This window comes from Triticum urartu, chromosome 3A (assembly GCF_056163025.1).
Source record: "Triticum urartu cultivar PI428250 chromosome 3A, HENAU_Tu73, whole genome shotgun sequence".
In the NCBI taxonomy this organism is placed as follows: domain Eukaryota; kingdom Viridiplantae; phylum Streptophyta; class Magnoliopsida; order Poales; family Poaceae; genus Triticum; species Triticum urartu.
The window spans coordinates 293046917-293062719 of NC_141875.1; positions in this window are offsets into that span (position 1 = coordinate 293046917).

The following is a 15803-nucleotide window of genomic DNA, read 5'->3' on the forward strand; positions in this document are numbered from 1 at the left end:
ATTTTTTGTCATAGAAGTAGGAGCCCACCACATCTATGATGATACCGGGTTTTGTCACAATTATCGTCATAGAAGTGTCATATGTATGATAGAAAAAAAACCGTTTGGCCCAAAATTTCACGGATGTGTCTTTTTTTTGTAGTGAGGTGAGTGAAACCACTTCTACCAGTCCTCAAGGGTCCACCCATATCCAACCCCCAAACAGCAAATGGCCAGACGAGTGGAATGGTCTTCAAGGCTGAAGCGGGCTTGTGGGACATGTTGGAGTAGAACTGACAACCCTCACACTTGTCGACTATTCCCTTTGCCATTTCATTTGCTCGCGGCCAGTAAAAACATGCTCGGTATGCTTTGGCCACTATTGTCCGTGAGGACGCGTGGTGACCACAGGTCCCCGAGTGGATATCATTGAGGATCATTCGACCTTCCTCTAGGGTAATGCATTGCTGAGCAACTCCAGTCACACTTTCTCTGTACATTCGACCGCTTATCACGGTGAAGGCTTTAGATCGACGGACGACCTGTCGCGCTTCACCTTCGTCTTCTGACAGTTCTTTCCTGAGAATATGTGCGATATATGGTACAGTCCAATCAGGAATGACGACCAAAACTTCCATGACTAGGTCGACCACAACTTGGATTTCAACTTCAGTCGGATCAGTGGAACTCTTAGGTTGCGGGGGCTCTTCTGTGAACAGATCTTCTTGAACCGATGGTGTGTGAATGTGACGCCCTGAGACCGATGCGCCAGGTGTCTTCTAGTTATTCGTTGTTGTTGCCATGTCATTTGCTTGCGTGTCGCATCTTGCCATGTCATCATGTGCATTGCATCATCATGTTTTCAAAACTTGCATCCGTCTGGGTCCCCCCATTCTCTCCGCTGTCCGTTCTGAGTCCAACCACTGTTCTCGGAATGTTCAAAATATTATTTTATAAGTGGTTGGAAAATGTTCTCGGAATGGGTTGAAAGTTGGCGTGGGGTCTTATTTTAGTGTAGGTAGACCGCCTGTCAAATTTCATCATGTTCAGAGTCCATTTGATGCCCTAATGGATAACTATAGCGACAATATAGTCGGTCAAACATCGGACATTTTCGGTCTCCGGAAACATGTGCCGGGCTGCCCATCTTCCTCTCTTCTCAGCCCACTAGTCCACTTGCACAATCCATCATCACCCACGGGAACTCCCCCTCTCGTTGGAGCCGTCGGATCGTCAACAGAGGGTCCGGAAACCCCACAAATCCCCCCAAACCCTAACCCTACCTATAAAAGGAGACCCCGTTCCAATTCTGGACATTCCTTCGTCCCCTCCTTGTTTTCCGTGCCCCCAACCCGCAGCCGCCACCTCCACCTTCCAGCCGCCGCACCCACCTCGCCGCCACTTGGCGCGCTGCCAATGGCCAGCCGCCACCAGCGCCGGCGCCCCGACCAACCGGGCGCCTCCACGTCTCCCTGCCTCCCTCCACCTCCGGCGTCCCTCAGGGCCCATCTGGAGCCCGCCCCAAGTCCATCTGGGCCCGAGCTCCTCCCGAGCACCCCTGCCTGCAAGCGCCTCGCGCCGCCGCACCCTTGCCTCCGCTATGCCGCCGCCTGCCTCTGCTTCTGCCAGCAGCGCCGCCCGCGGGCGACCTTCCTCACCGGAGTTCCTCCAAGTCTGACCACATCGCCGCCCTCCTCTTTTCCCTATCTGTCTTGCCTCTCTCATGTCCTCTCCCTGTTCCGACCTCGCAGGATTCGCCATGGCGTCCGAGCTCGTCATCGCCGGATCTCCAGCACCGCCGCCGGAGACGGACGGATCAGGCGGATCCCGTCCGGATCCGCACCTCCAGGGCCGCCTCCGCTCCTCCCTACCGTCGTTCGCCGCAGGAGTGAGACGAGGATGACGTCCATGCCGCCCCATCGCCCTGGTGGGCCAGCTCGGCCTCCAAGGCCCAGCCACGCAACCGTCGGCCTACCTCGCCTACTTGGGCTGAGCCCCTCTGGTGAGGCCCAGTCCGCCTCTATTTCGACCTGTCCATTTTTTACCAGATCTACGGATTTCCTAATTATTCCAGAGACGATTGTTTTACAGAAAACCCCCTGTTGTTCATGCATATCATATCTCTCAAACGGTGCATCATATTAAAACAAATTATATATGTAAAATGACTAGAATTTCATCTAGTTTCACAATATCCAACTTTCTTGCATGTTTAAAATGTTTAAACTGCTGTTTGCATTAATTTTCTTAAATAACATGCTAAAATGATTTATTTCATAACTAAATAACCGTAGCTCCAAATTTAATAAACTTTATATGTAAATGGGGTAGAAAAGTGCATAGTTTAACATGGCGGCATTACTTTGCATGTTTAACAACTCTAAATTATGGTTTAGGTCAGAACAGTACCAAACCTAAAATATGCACATGAGGAGTTTCCGGACTTGTTGTTTGTTGTTCCGGCCTCATTTAAACTTGCCTAGATAGGTAGTTTTCATATGCCTCACCCCTTTCCGTGGTTAACAACATTTAATATTGTTGAGTACATAACCAAGAGCAAACTAAATAAAAGGGTGTGGTGTTTTGTCAATATGCATCTCGTTATATATTGAGCTCCACTTAACTTGTAGTTTTGTTTGTGTACTTTGCCATGCCATGCATATTTAGCCGGACATGCATCATACTTGGTTGTGCATCATGCCATTCTTTTCGGGTTGCTTCCCTCATTAGCTTCGGTTCCGTTCTGGAGTTGTGAGGATTCGTTCGACTACGTCCGTTTGTCTTCTTCATGGACCCGTTCGTCTTCCTTGCGGGATCTCAGGCAAGATGACCATACCCTCGAAATCACTTCTATCTTTGCTTGCTAGTTGCTCGCTCTTTTTGCTATGCAGCGTTACCTACCACTTGCTATACCATGCCTCCCATATTGCCTTGTCAAGCCTCTAACCCACCTTGCCTAGCAAACCGTTGTTTGGCTATGTTACCGCTTTGCTCAGCCCCTCTTATAGCGTTGCTAGTTGCAGGTGAAGATGAAGTTTGTTCCATGTTTGGAGCATGGATATTGTTGGGATGTCATTATTATCTCTTATTTAATTAATGAATCTATATACTTGGTAAAGGGTGGAAGACTCGGCCTTATGCCTGGTGTTTTGTTCCACTCTTGCCGCCCTAGTTTCCGTCATACCAGTGTTATGTTCCTTGATTTTGCGTCCCTTACGCGGTTGGGTGTTACGGGAGCCCCTTAACAGTTCGCTTTGAATAAAACTCCTCCAGCAAGGCCCAACCTTGGTTTTACCATTTGCCTCACCACCACCTACTTATCCCTTGGGAGTCGCACTCCCGAGGGTCATCTTTATTTAACCCCCCCCGGGCCAGTGCTTCTCTAAGTGTTGGTCCGAACCAAGTAGACTGCGGGGCCACCTCAGGAAAACTTGAGGTTTGGTTTTACTCGTAGGATGTCTCATCCGGTGTTGCCCTGAGAACGAGATATGTGCAACTCCTATCGGGATGTCGGCGCATCGGGCGGCTTTGCTGGTCTTGTTTTACCATTTTCGAAATGTCTTGTAACCGAGATTTCGAGTCTGATCAGGTCTTCCTGGGAGAAGGAATATCCTTCGTCGACCGTGAGAGCTTGTGATGGGCTAAGTTGGGACACCCTTGCAGGGTTTTGAACTTTCGAAAGCCGTGCCCGTGGTTATGTGGCAGATGGGAATTTGTTAATATCCGGTTGTAGAGAACTTGACACTTAACTTAATTGAAATGAATCAACCGCATGTGTAGCCGTGATGGTCTCTTTCCGGCGGAGTCTGGGAAGAGAACACGGTCTTGTGTTATGCTTGAACGTAAGTAGTTTTCTGGATCACTTCTTGATCACTTCTAGTTTCTCGACCATTGTGTTGCTTCTCTTCTCGCTCTTATTTGTGTATGTTAGCCACCATATATGCTTAGTGATTGTTGCAGCTCCACCTTACTACCCTTTCCTACCCATAAGCTTAAATAGTCTTGATCGCGAGGGTGTGAGATTGCTGAGTCCTCGTGACTCACATATACCTCCAAACAGTTGCAGGTGCCGATGAAACCAGTGTAGATGACGCAACTGAGCTCAAGTGGGAGCTCGATGAAGATCGTTTTCGTTGTGTTGTTTCGTTTCCTGTTGATTAGTAGTGGAGCCCAGTTGGGACGATCAGGGATCTAGCATTTGGGGTTTTCTTCTTTTATTTTGGTTTCGTAGTCGGACCTTGATTGTATTCTGGATGATGTAAGTCTAACTTGTATTTGTGTGAAGTGGCGATTGTAAGCCAAGTCTTTATCCCATTCTTATTCAGTACATGGGATTGTGTGAAGATTATCCCTCTTGCGACAAACCTACCATGCGGCTATGCCTCTAAGTCAGGCCCCGACACGTGGGAGATAAAGCCGCATTGTGGGTGTTACAAGTTGGTATCAGAGCCTCCCCCGACTTAGGAGCCCCCTGCTTGATCGAATCGATGACGTTGTTGAGTCTAGAACAAAATGTTTTGAGTCTTAGGATTATACATACCGGAGAGTAGGATTCTTTTTACTCCTCAGTCCCTTCATCGCTCTGGTGAGGCCTCCTGACATAGAGTTTTGACTCTTTTCTCCTCAAATTTCATGATTTTTTTAGGATCACGCGGGTATCTTGGAATCGTTCCGATGGTTTTGTGACTAGAACATTGTTCTTGGTGCCTCTTGACATTTAGGGGTTGTGGCAGTGTCCCGGGGAGTTGAGGTCCGAGGTGTTGTCATCATAATTTTATCGTTGCAATTCTGGAATACCCGAGCTCGCCGACATCGAAAATATCTTTTATGCAGTTGTTGGTGAGATAACCTCGACGTCACCCAGTACTGGGTGGGAGTTCGGGAGTATTGCCATAACTCGTATAACGGATGCTTTTCGAAGGTTGAGGTAAACGATTTCCGAAGGTTTCTTGGTTATGTGTTGAAGGATGGATACAACTGGATGTAGGATTTGCTAGTTTTGGGTGAGATATTATGCTTCCCCTGTATCCCCAACACCTGACTGCATAACCAGAAAGTTTCGGGAGTTTATAAGCGGGAATTCAAGTATATCGTTGGATATACTTCCAACAGACACATGATACGATATGGAGTCTATCATATGTTTGTTTCCGGCTTATTTTGCAAGCCAATCCATTGTTTTGTTTTTCAGTTATGGTATTTGAGTTGCTTCTAAGTGAAATGTTGATTCCATACCTTTCCTAAGCGGTGTTCTCATATTCCTATGTGAATACAAATCCTTCTTGATCTTCGAGTTTGCCATTTCAATTTCTTCTGAACCGGTGTGTCTCTCTTCAAGTGGATCCGATCTTTTTCAACATCCACAAGATCAACTCAAGTCTTCTTAATGTTATTTGTTTCATCCGTCCCAAGTTGCCTTTGTTTTCCCGCCCTCCCACCCTTTTTCTTTGAGGACTAAGATTTCTTAATCAAGTATCCATCTTATTGACGTGAAGTCTCTCCATTCTTTTCCGTCAATATTCTTTTCTGGTGATTCTCAGGAAGATGCTAACGGAGCTTCAAGTTCATCATTCTTCGTTTCTTTTATCTTCTCCGGTGTATTCAAATCAAGCTTTCGGTGTTGATCTTATCCTTTCCTTGTTTCAAATGTTTTCCCATCCCGTTGCACCTCTTAATCTTTCACCTCTCGCTATTCATTTGTTCAGGAGTGCTGAAGATATCTCACAAGGCTCGGCTTTTCATTCAAGATCCTTTCAACCTATTTCAAGGTTGTTATCTCATTATGGCCATTTAATTCAACCGGTGCAATCTCTCTTCAAATCTTTTCAACGGTGTGTCTTTTGAGTTGGCCCTAACCCACAGGTCTTTTCCCAGGATCGTACCTGACTCTTCTTTTCCCAGTGTTATTCTCAAATTCATTTCAAGTTTGATGTAAGAATGAATTATCATCAGTCATATGTATTTCTCCAAGATTTGTCAAATTCTTTTCATCATTGGCTCAACCACTTCGCTTTTGATTCTTCCGGAGTGTCTAAATAATTAATGGTCGTGTTTCTCACCATCATTCACAACATTTCAAGACCTCAAGGGGTTCTCTTCAATCTTATCCGTTCTCTCAAAGATTCGTGATTCTAGTTTGGTGCCATCCTCTCATAATTGTTTTCGATCATGAGAATTATTTTCACCCATCTGGAGCAATTCAGGAGTCTTTTCAGTTTGATTCTCCGATGACCACCATTGCGGGTTTATTCATTCTCAGCTTTCAGCTCTCATTCTCCAAATCTTACCGGTGCATCATTCAAGTATTCTCTAACCAGCTCGTGATCTCTTCATTCTCATGTATCTAAATCCCAGCATGTATCTTCATTCGTTTTCCAATTCTTCCTGGTGATTGGTGACTTTGCTATTTTTCATTTTCAATTCTTACGATGGTTCCTCCAAGAGTTCTCTTCCTTCGTTGTCATATAGATTCATTCGTTCTCTCTAATCCCGATTGGTGATTCGTTGAACACCTTCTTAAGTTCGCGCTATATCTATCTTAATCCTTTCTACGAAAATAAGTAGTATGCCAAATCCGGTGCCTGTCATCAATCTAAAGTGGTGAAGGATACGCATAATGTAATTCTTATTCTTGTTTGATTGAGTAAATTCAATTCCTTATTCCGGAGGTTCATTAAATTCTCGGTTTCAATTGGTTCATCTTTTCTTTTCCCGGAGTTCCAAGCTCTCAATTATATCGTCGTGAAGTTCCATATAAATCATTACAAGGCTTCACCTTGTTTTTTCAACTTCTCTTTCTTTTCGTTATTCTTTTATTAACGGAGTGCTTCATGGAGGCTCTACATGGTGGTTCGTCAAGGATTCCTTTCATTCTTCAATTGTTCTTCAAGATTTCTCTTGAAGTTATGATTCGCCAAGCTATACTCTAAATTAAACATGGTGCTCAACACGTGTTTTGTTTTGAGGAGTTCAAGCATTCTCCATCTTGCATTCCAAAGTGCAATTCTTTCTACCTTATCTTTTGAGATGGTGTTATGTCATTCTTGACAATTTCCCTTCATGTGTCATGATTCAACAGTTGTCAAGAATGAGATAGTTAAACCCATCAATTTCTTCAAGCATGATCTCTTCTCAATCCATCAATCTCTTCGTTGGAGCTATCTTGGGTTATATTTCACCTAAAGCCTTCCCTAAGGAATGTTGCTATTGTGGTGATTGACAATGATCCAAGTTATCTCTCTATCATCTTGGTGGAAGAAGTTTTCTATGTTTTCTAGCTATAAGTCAAATCTTTTTCCCATGAGTAGCGGGTTGTTACCTCATAATTTTGAGAAGTTTTCCATAAGCCCACTACAAGTTTATTCGTTTTGTTTTTGGTTTTCCAAAGACTGCATTTTAACCTTCTTGGAAGGGTGCTCTCCAAACTCATTTGTGGCAGAAGTTGGCATTTTCTTCTCCATTATTTTATTCCAATGATCTATCTTCTATTATTTCTTCCAGATGCCTTGTGATGTTTCTCTTTTCACTCATCATCTCGAATTGTGAAGATCATGTTCTTTCCTTTTGCTTATCCATTCAACCAGAGTGTCGTGTCCTTCATTCAAGTTCTCTGATCTTATCAAATTTTGCCTCCTTCTCAACCGGAGTGCCGTCTAAAATCTTTCTTACCCCTTGTGCCATTCTTTCAATAGTTCCGGAGGTAGTGTGTTTGATTTCATCAAGTATCATCCAATCTTCCCAAGTTCATGTTCCGTTCCTTCCATTTACAGTCGGAGTGCTGTCCAAATTATATCATTCTCATTCCTTCTCTACCTTGTTTTAACCGGAGTGTTGTGGCTATCAGTCCTCTTCTAACCAGAGTCTCATTCAAGTGCTTTCATTTGGCCAAGTTCATATTATTGCCTTCCATTTCCAACCGGACTGTTGTCGTAATTGATCCTTATCGTTCCTTGTACATTTCATTTCTAACGGAGTGCTTGCATGTACTTCTTGTCCATTGCAACCCTTTTCTTATGTCTTTCAACCTACAAGGCTCTAGTAATGTTCCTTGTTCCTCTTTTATAATGGAGTGTTTCAACTTCCTGCATCTTTTTTGGATTCCTTCTTTCAATTTGTTTAACCTCTCAAGGTTCGTGGTTTCACTCGTTTGTCCAAGAAGCAACTTTTTTTACCTATTCCTCTTCCATTTCTCTCCGGTGCCATCCTAGATCTCGGGATGAGATCCTCTCGTAGTGGTGGAGTGTTGTGACGCCCCGAGACCGATGCGCCAGGTGTCTTCCAGTTATTCGTTGTTGTTGCCTTGTCATTTGCTTGCGTGTTGCATCTTGCCATGTCATCATTTGCATTGCATCATCATGTTTTCAAAACTTGCATCCGTCCGGGTCCCCCTGTTCTCTCCACTATCCGTTCTGAGTCCAACCACACTCGCACGCGCCCGCGGCATGTCCGAAATATTATTTTATAAGTGGCCGGAAATTTTCTCGGAATGGGTTGAAAGTTAGAGTGCGGTCTTATTTTAGTGTAGGTAGACCGCATGTCAAATTTCATCGCGTTCGGAGTCCATTTGATGCCCAACGGATAACTATAGCGACAATATAGTCGGTTAAACGTCGGACGATTTCGGTCTCCGGAAACATGTGACGGGCTGCCCATCTTCCTCTCTTCTCAGGCCACTAGTCCAGTTACACAACCCATCATCACCCACCGGAACTCCCCCTCTCGCCGGAGCTGTCGGATCGTCAACAGAGGGTCCGGAAACCCCACAAATCCCCCCAAACCCTAACCCTGCCTATAAAAGGAGACCCCCTTCCAATTCTAGACATTCCTTCTTGCCCTCATTGTTTTTCGCGCTCCCCCAACCCGCAGCCGCCACCTCCACCTTCCAGCCGCCGCACCCACCTCCATTTCCGTGCCCGGCCAACCTCCTCGCCGCCACTTGGCGCGCTGCCAATGGCTAGCTGTCGCCAGCGCCGGCGCTCCGACCAACCGGACGCCTCCATGTCTCACTGCCTCCCTCCACCTCCCGCGGCCCTCAGGGCCCATCTGGAGCCCCCCCCCCCCCCCCCCGAGCCCATCTGGGCTCGAGCTCCTCCCGATCGCCCCTGCCTGCAAGCGCCTAGCGCTGCCGCACCCTTGCCTCCGCTACGCCGCCGCCTGCCTCTGCTTGCGCCAGCAGCGCCGCCCGCCGGCGACCTTCCTCATCGGAGTTTCTCCAGGTCCGACCACATCGTCGCCCTCCTCTTTTTCCCTATCTGTCTCACTCTCTCTCATGGCCTCTCCCTCTTCCGACCTCACAGGATCCGCCATGGCGTCCGAGCTCGTCGTCGCCGGATCTCCAATACCACCGCCGGTGACGGACGGATCCGGCGGATCCCATCCAGATCCGCACCCCCGGCACTGCCTCCGCTCCTCCCTACCGTCGTTCACCGTGCAAGCCACGCCGCCGGCACCTCTGCTCATGTGGGAGCGAGACGAGGACGACGTCCATGCCGCCCCATCGCCCTGGTGGGCCCGCTCGGCCTCCAAGGCCCAGCCACGCAACCGCTGGCCTGCCTGGCCTACCTGGGCTGAGCCCCTCTGGTGAGGCCCAGTCCGCCTCTATTTCGACCCGTCCATTTTTTCTAGATCTACGGATTTCCTAATTATTCCAGAGATGACTGTTTTACAGAAAACCCCCTATTGTTCATGCATATCATATCTCTCAAACGGTGCATCATATTAACACAAATTATATATGTAAAATGACTAGAATTTCATTTAGTTTCACAATATCCAACTTTCTTGCATGTTTAAAATGTTGAAACAGCTATTTGCATTAATTTGCTTAAATAACATGCTAAAATGATTTATTTCATAACTAAATAACCGTATCTCCAAATTTAATAAACTTTATATGTAAATGGGGTAGAAAAATGCATAGTTTAACATGGTGGCATTACTTTGCATGTTTAACAACTCTAAAATATGGTTTAGGGCAGAATGGTACCAAACCTAAAATATGCACATGAAGAGTTTCCGGACTTGTTGTTTGTTGTTCCGGCCTCATTTAAACTTGCCTAGATAGGTAGTTTTCATATGCCTCACCCCTTGCCATGGCTAACAACATTTAATATTGTTGAGTACATAACCAAGAGCGAACTAAATAAAAGGATGTGGTGTTTTTTCAATATGCATCTCGTTGCATATTGAGCTCCACTTAACTTGTAGTTTTATTTGTGCACTTTGCCATGCCATGCATATTTAACCGGACATGCATCATACTTGGTTGTGCATCATGCCATGTTTATTTGATGGTTGTTTACTATGTTGTCTGCTTCTTTCTGGGTTGCTTCCCTCGTTAGCTTCGGTTCCGTTCCGGAGTTGTGAGGATTCGTTCGACTACGTCCGTTTGTCTTCTTCATGGACCCGTTCGTCTTCCTTGCGGGATCTTAGGCAAGATGACCATACCCTTGAAATCACTTCTATATTTGCTTGCTAGTTGCTCGCTCTTTTTGCTATGCCGCGTTACCTACCACTTGATATACCATGCCTCCCATATTGCCTTGTAAAGCCTCTAACCCACCTTGCCTAGCAAACCATTGTTTGGCTATGTTACCGCTTTGCTCAGCCCCTCTTATAGCGTTGCTAGTTGATAGTTGCAGGTGAAGATGAAGTTTGTTCCATGTTTGGAGCATGGATACTGTTGGGATGTCATTATTATCTCTTATTTAATTAATGAATCTATATACTTGGTAAAGGGTGGAAGGCTCGGCCTTATGCCTGGTGTTTTGTTCCACTCTTGCCGCCCTAGTTTCTGTCATACCGGTGTTATGTTCCTTGATTTTGCGTCCCTTACGCGGTTGGGTGTTATGGGAACCCTTGACAGTTAGCTTTGAATAAAATTCCTCCAGCAAGGCCCAACCTTGGTTTTACCATTTGCCTCACCACCACCTACTTTTTCCCTTGGGAGTCGCGCTCCCGAGGGTCATCTTTATTTAACCCCCCCGGGCCAGTGCTTCTCTAATTGTTGGTCCGAACCGAGTAGACTGCGGGGCCACCTCAGGGAAACTTGATGTTTGGTTTTACTCGTAGGATGTCTTATCCGGTGTTGCCCTGAGAATGAGATATGTGCAGCTCCTATCGGGATGTCGGCGCATCAGGCGGCTTTGCTGGTCTTGTTTTACCATTGTCGAAATGTCTTGTAACCGGGATCCTGAGTCTGATCGGGTCTTCCTGGGAGAAGGAATATCCTTCGTTGACTGTGAGAGCTTGTGATGGGCTAAGTTGGGACACCCCTGCAGGGTTTTGAACTTTCGAAAGCTATGCCCGCGATTATGTGGCAGATGGGAATTTGTTAATATCCGGCTGTAGAGAACTTGACACTTGACTTAATTAAAATGAATCAACCGTGTGTGTAGCCGTGATGGTCTCTTTCCGGTAGAGTCCGGGAAGAGAAAACGGTCTTGTGTTATGCTTGAACGTAACTAGTTTTCAGGATCACTTCTTGATCACTTCTAGTTTCTCGACCGTTGTGTTGCTTCTCTTCTCGCTCTTATTTGCGTATGATAGCCACCATATATGCTTAGTGCTTGCTGCAGCTCCACCTCACTACCCTTTCCTACCCATAAGCTTAAATAGTCTTGATCGCGAGGGTGTGAGATTGCTGAGTCCTTGTGACTCATAGATACCTCCAAACAGTTGCAGGTGCCGATGATACCAGTGCAGATGACGCAACTGAGCTCAAGTGGGAGCTTGATGAAGATCGTGTTTGTTGTGTTGTTTCATTTCCTATTGATCAGTAGTGGAGCTCAGTTGGGACGATCGGGGATCTAGCATTTGGGGTTTTCTTCTTTTATTTTGGTTCCATAGTCGGACCTTGATTGTATTCTGGATGATGTATGTTTAGCTTATATTTGTGTGAAGTGGCGATTGTAAGCCAACTCTTGATCCCATTCTTATTCAGTACATGGGATTGTGTGAAGATTACCCCTCTTGCAACAAACCTACCATGTGGCTATGCCTCTAAGTCGTGCCCGAACACGTGGGAGATATAGTCGCATTATGGGTGTTACAAGTTGGTATCAGAGCCTTCCCCGACTTAGGAGCCCCCTGCTTGATTGAATCGCTAACGTTGTTGAGTCTAGAACAAAATGTTTTGAGTCTTAGGATTATATATATATCAGAGAGTAGGATTATTTTTACTCCTCAGTCCCGTCGTCGCTCTGGTGAGGCCTCCTGACGTAGAGTTTTGACTCTTCTCTCCTCAAATTTCGCAAAAAAAATTTAGGATCACGTGGGTATCTTGGAATCGTTCCGATGGTTTTGTGACGAGAACATTGTTCTTTGTGCCTCCTGACATTTAGGGGTTGTGGCAGTGTCCGGAGGAGTTGAGCTCCGAGGTGTTGTCGTCACAATTTTATCGTTGCAGTTCTGGAATACCTGAGCTCGCCGACATCGAAAATCTCTTTTATGTAGTTGTTGGTGAGATAACCTCGACGCCACCCAGTACTGAGGCGAGAGTTCGGGAGTATTGCCATAACTCATATAACAGATGCTTTTCGAAGGTTGGGGTAAACGATTTCCGAAGGTTTCTTAGTTATGTGTTGAAGGATGGATATAGCTGGATGTAGGATTTGCTAGTTTTCGGTGAGATATTATGCTTCCCCTGTATCCCCAACGCCTGATTGCATAACCAAAAAGTTTCGGGAGTTTATAAGCGGGAATTCAAGTATATCGTAGGATATCCTACGACACATGATATGATATGGGGTCTATCATATGTTTGTTTCCGGCTTATTTTGCAAGCCAATCCTTTGTTTTGTTTTCCAGTTGTGGTATTCGAGTTGCTTCGAAGTCAAATGTTGATTCCATACCTTTCCTAAGCGGTGTTCTCATAATCCTATGTGAATACAAATCCTTCTTGATCTTCGAGTTTTCCATCCCAACTTCTTCTGAACCGGTGTGTCTCTCTTCAAGTGGATCCGATCTTTTTCAACATCCACAAGATCAACTCAAGTCTTCTCAATGTTGTTTGTTTCATCCGTCCCAAGCTGCCTTTGTTTTCCCGCCCTCCCACCCTTTTTTTTCGAGGACTAAGATTCTTAATCAAGTATCCATCTTATTGATGTGAAGTCTCTCCATTCTTTTCCGTCAATATTCTTATCCGGTGATTCTCAGGAAGATGCTAACGGAGGTTCAAGTTCATCATTCTTCGTTTCTTTTATCTTCTCCGGTGGATTCAAATCAAGCCTTCGATGGTGATCTTATCCTTTCCTTGTTTCAAATGTTTTCCCATGCCGTTGCACCTCTTAATCTCTCACCTCTTGCTATTCATTTGTTTGGGAGTGCTGAAGATATCTCAGAAGGCTCGTCTTTTCATTCAAGATCCATTCAACCTATTTCGAGGTTGTTATCTCATTCTGCCATTTAATTCAACTGGTGCAATCTCTCTTCAAATCTTTTCAATGATGTGTCTATTGAGTGGGCCCTAACCCACTGGTCTTTTCCCAGGATCTTACCTGACTCTTCTTTTCCCGGTGTTATTCTCAAATTCATTTCAAGTTTGATGTAAGAATGAATTATCATCAGTCATATGTATTTCTCCAAGATCTGTCAAATTATTTTCATCGTTGGCTCAACCTCTTCGCTTTTGATTCTTCCGGAGTGTCTAAATAATTCATGGTGGTGTTTCTCATCATCATTCTCAAAGTTTCAAGACCTCAAGGGGTTCTCTTCAATCTTATCTGTTCTCTCAAAGATTCGTGATTCTAGCTTGGTGCCATCCTCTCATAATTGTTTTCGATCGTGAGAATTTTTTTCATCCATCCGGAGCAATTCAGGAGTCTTTTCAGTTTGATTCTCCGAAGACCACCATTGCGGGTTTATTTATTCTCAGCTTTCAGCTCTCATTCTCCAAATCTTACCGATGCATCATTCAAGTATTCAAGAAATAATGTGCCACCTTTTTCAAAGTCAAGTAAATTCCATAGACAACTTCTCATAATGCAGATATCTCTTCTTGGACGGTGTTAAGACTTCAGAAATATAGTACACTGGGCGCTGAACCTTGTAGGCTTTACCTTCTTCTTCCCGCTCGACCGTGAGTATTGTACTAACAACTTGTCCAGTGGCTGCAATATAAAGCAGTAAAGGCTCTTTCTTGATTGGAGCAGCGTGCACCGGCTGGGTGGAAAGCAGGGTTTTGAGCTCTGCAAACGTTGCGTCAGCTTCAGGAGTCCACTCAAACTTATCAGATTTCTTCATCAATCGGTAAAGAGGTAATGCCTTTTCGTCGAGACGAGAGATGAATCGACTCAAGGAGGCCAGACGACCAGTAAGCTTTTGAACGTCGTGTATGCGCACAGGGCTTTTCATTCGGAGTATTGCGCCTACTTTCTCTGGATTAGCATCGATCCCACGTTTGGAAACAAGGAAACCGAGTAACTTTCCGCCCGGAACCCCAAATGTACACTTTGACGGCTTAAGCTTGATATCATATCTTCTCAGGTTGGCAAAGGTTTCAACGAGGTCAGACGGCAGGTCGGAACCTTTCCGGGACTTAACCACGATGGCATCCATGTATGCTTCCACATTCTGACTGATTTGAGTGAGAAGGCACTTCTGAATCATACGCATGAATGTGGCGCCAGCATTCTTGAGACCAAAGGGCATGGTAACATAGCAAAAGCACCCGAAAGGGGTGATGAAAGCTGTTTTTATTTCATCGGGACCATACAGTCGGATCTGATGATACCTAGAATATGCGTCCAGAAAGGACAGTCGCTCACATTCCGCGGTCGAGTCAACTATTTGATTGATGCGAGGGAGAGGAAAGTGATCTTTCGGGCAGGCCCAATTGATATGCTTGAAGTCGATACACATACAGAGTGAATCATCCTTCTTGGGAACCATGACTACATTGGCGAGCCGCTCGGAGTGGTAAATCTCTCGGATGAACTCAGATGTCAGAAGCCGAGCCACTTCCTCACCAATTTCCATTCTTTTCTCCACGGCGGACCGTCAGAGATGTTCTTTGACAGGTATTGCTTTTGGGTAGACTCGCAAACGGTGCTCAGCCAGTTCTCTGGGTACACCTGGGATGTTAGAAGGTTTCCATGCAAAGATGTCCCAGTTCTCACGGAGGAACTGGATGAGCGCTTCTTCCTATTTGCTGTCGAGTGTTGTTGATATGTGTGTCGGAGCAGCATTGGGATCAATTGGGTGAATATGAACTGTCTTTGTCTCACCAGACGACTTAAATGCAGACTCTGAGGCAGGCTTCTTAGCTCTCAACAAATCACTTAGATCTGTTGTGTTCTTGTATTCCTCCATTTCTATTGCTGCCATCTGTTCATCGGCAATCTTCGAGCCCTTCTGAAAGCACTCTTCTGCTCGCTGCCGATTACCAGTGACTGTAATCACGCCCCTACAGTCAGGCATCTTGAGCTTGAGATACACATAACACGGTCGAGCCATGAAATGGGCATACACAGTTCTACCCAGGATAGCATGATAGGCACTGTGAAAATCCACGACTTCAAATGTCAACTTTTCCTTCCGGTAATTCTTTGAATCACCAAAAGCCATGTCAAGACTGATTTGGCCGAGTGAATCGGCTTTTTTTCTTGGTATAACTCCGTGAAACCGCATATTACTCTCACTGAGTTTGGACATCGGAATGCCCATCCCTTGGAGGGTCTCAGCATACAAAATGTTCAATCCGCTGCCACCATCCATCAAAAGTTTGGTCAGTCGGGTGCCTCCAACGACCAGGTCGACCACCAACGCTTGCCTCCCAGGGGTGGCAACATGCGGCGGGTGGTCTGACTAGTCGAATGTGATAGGAG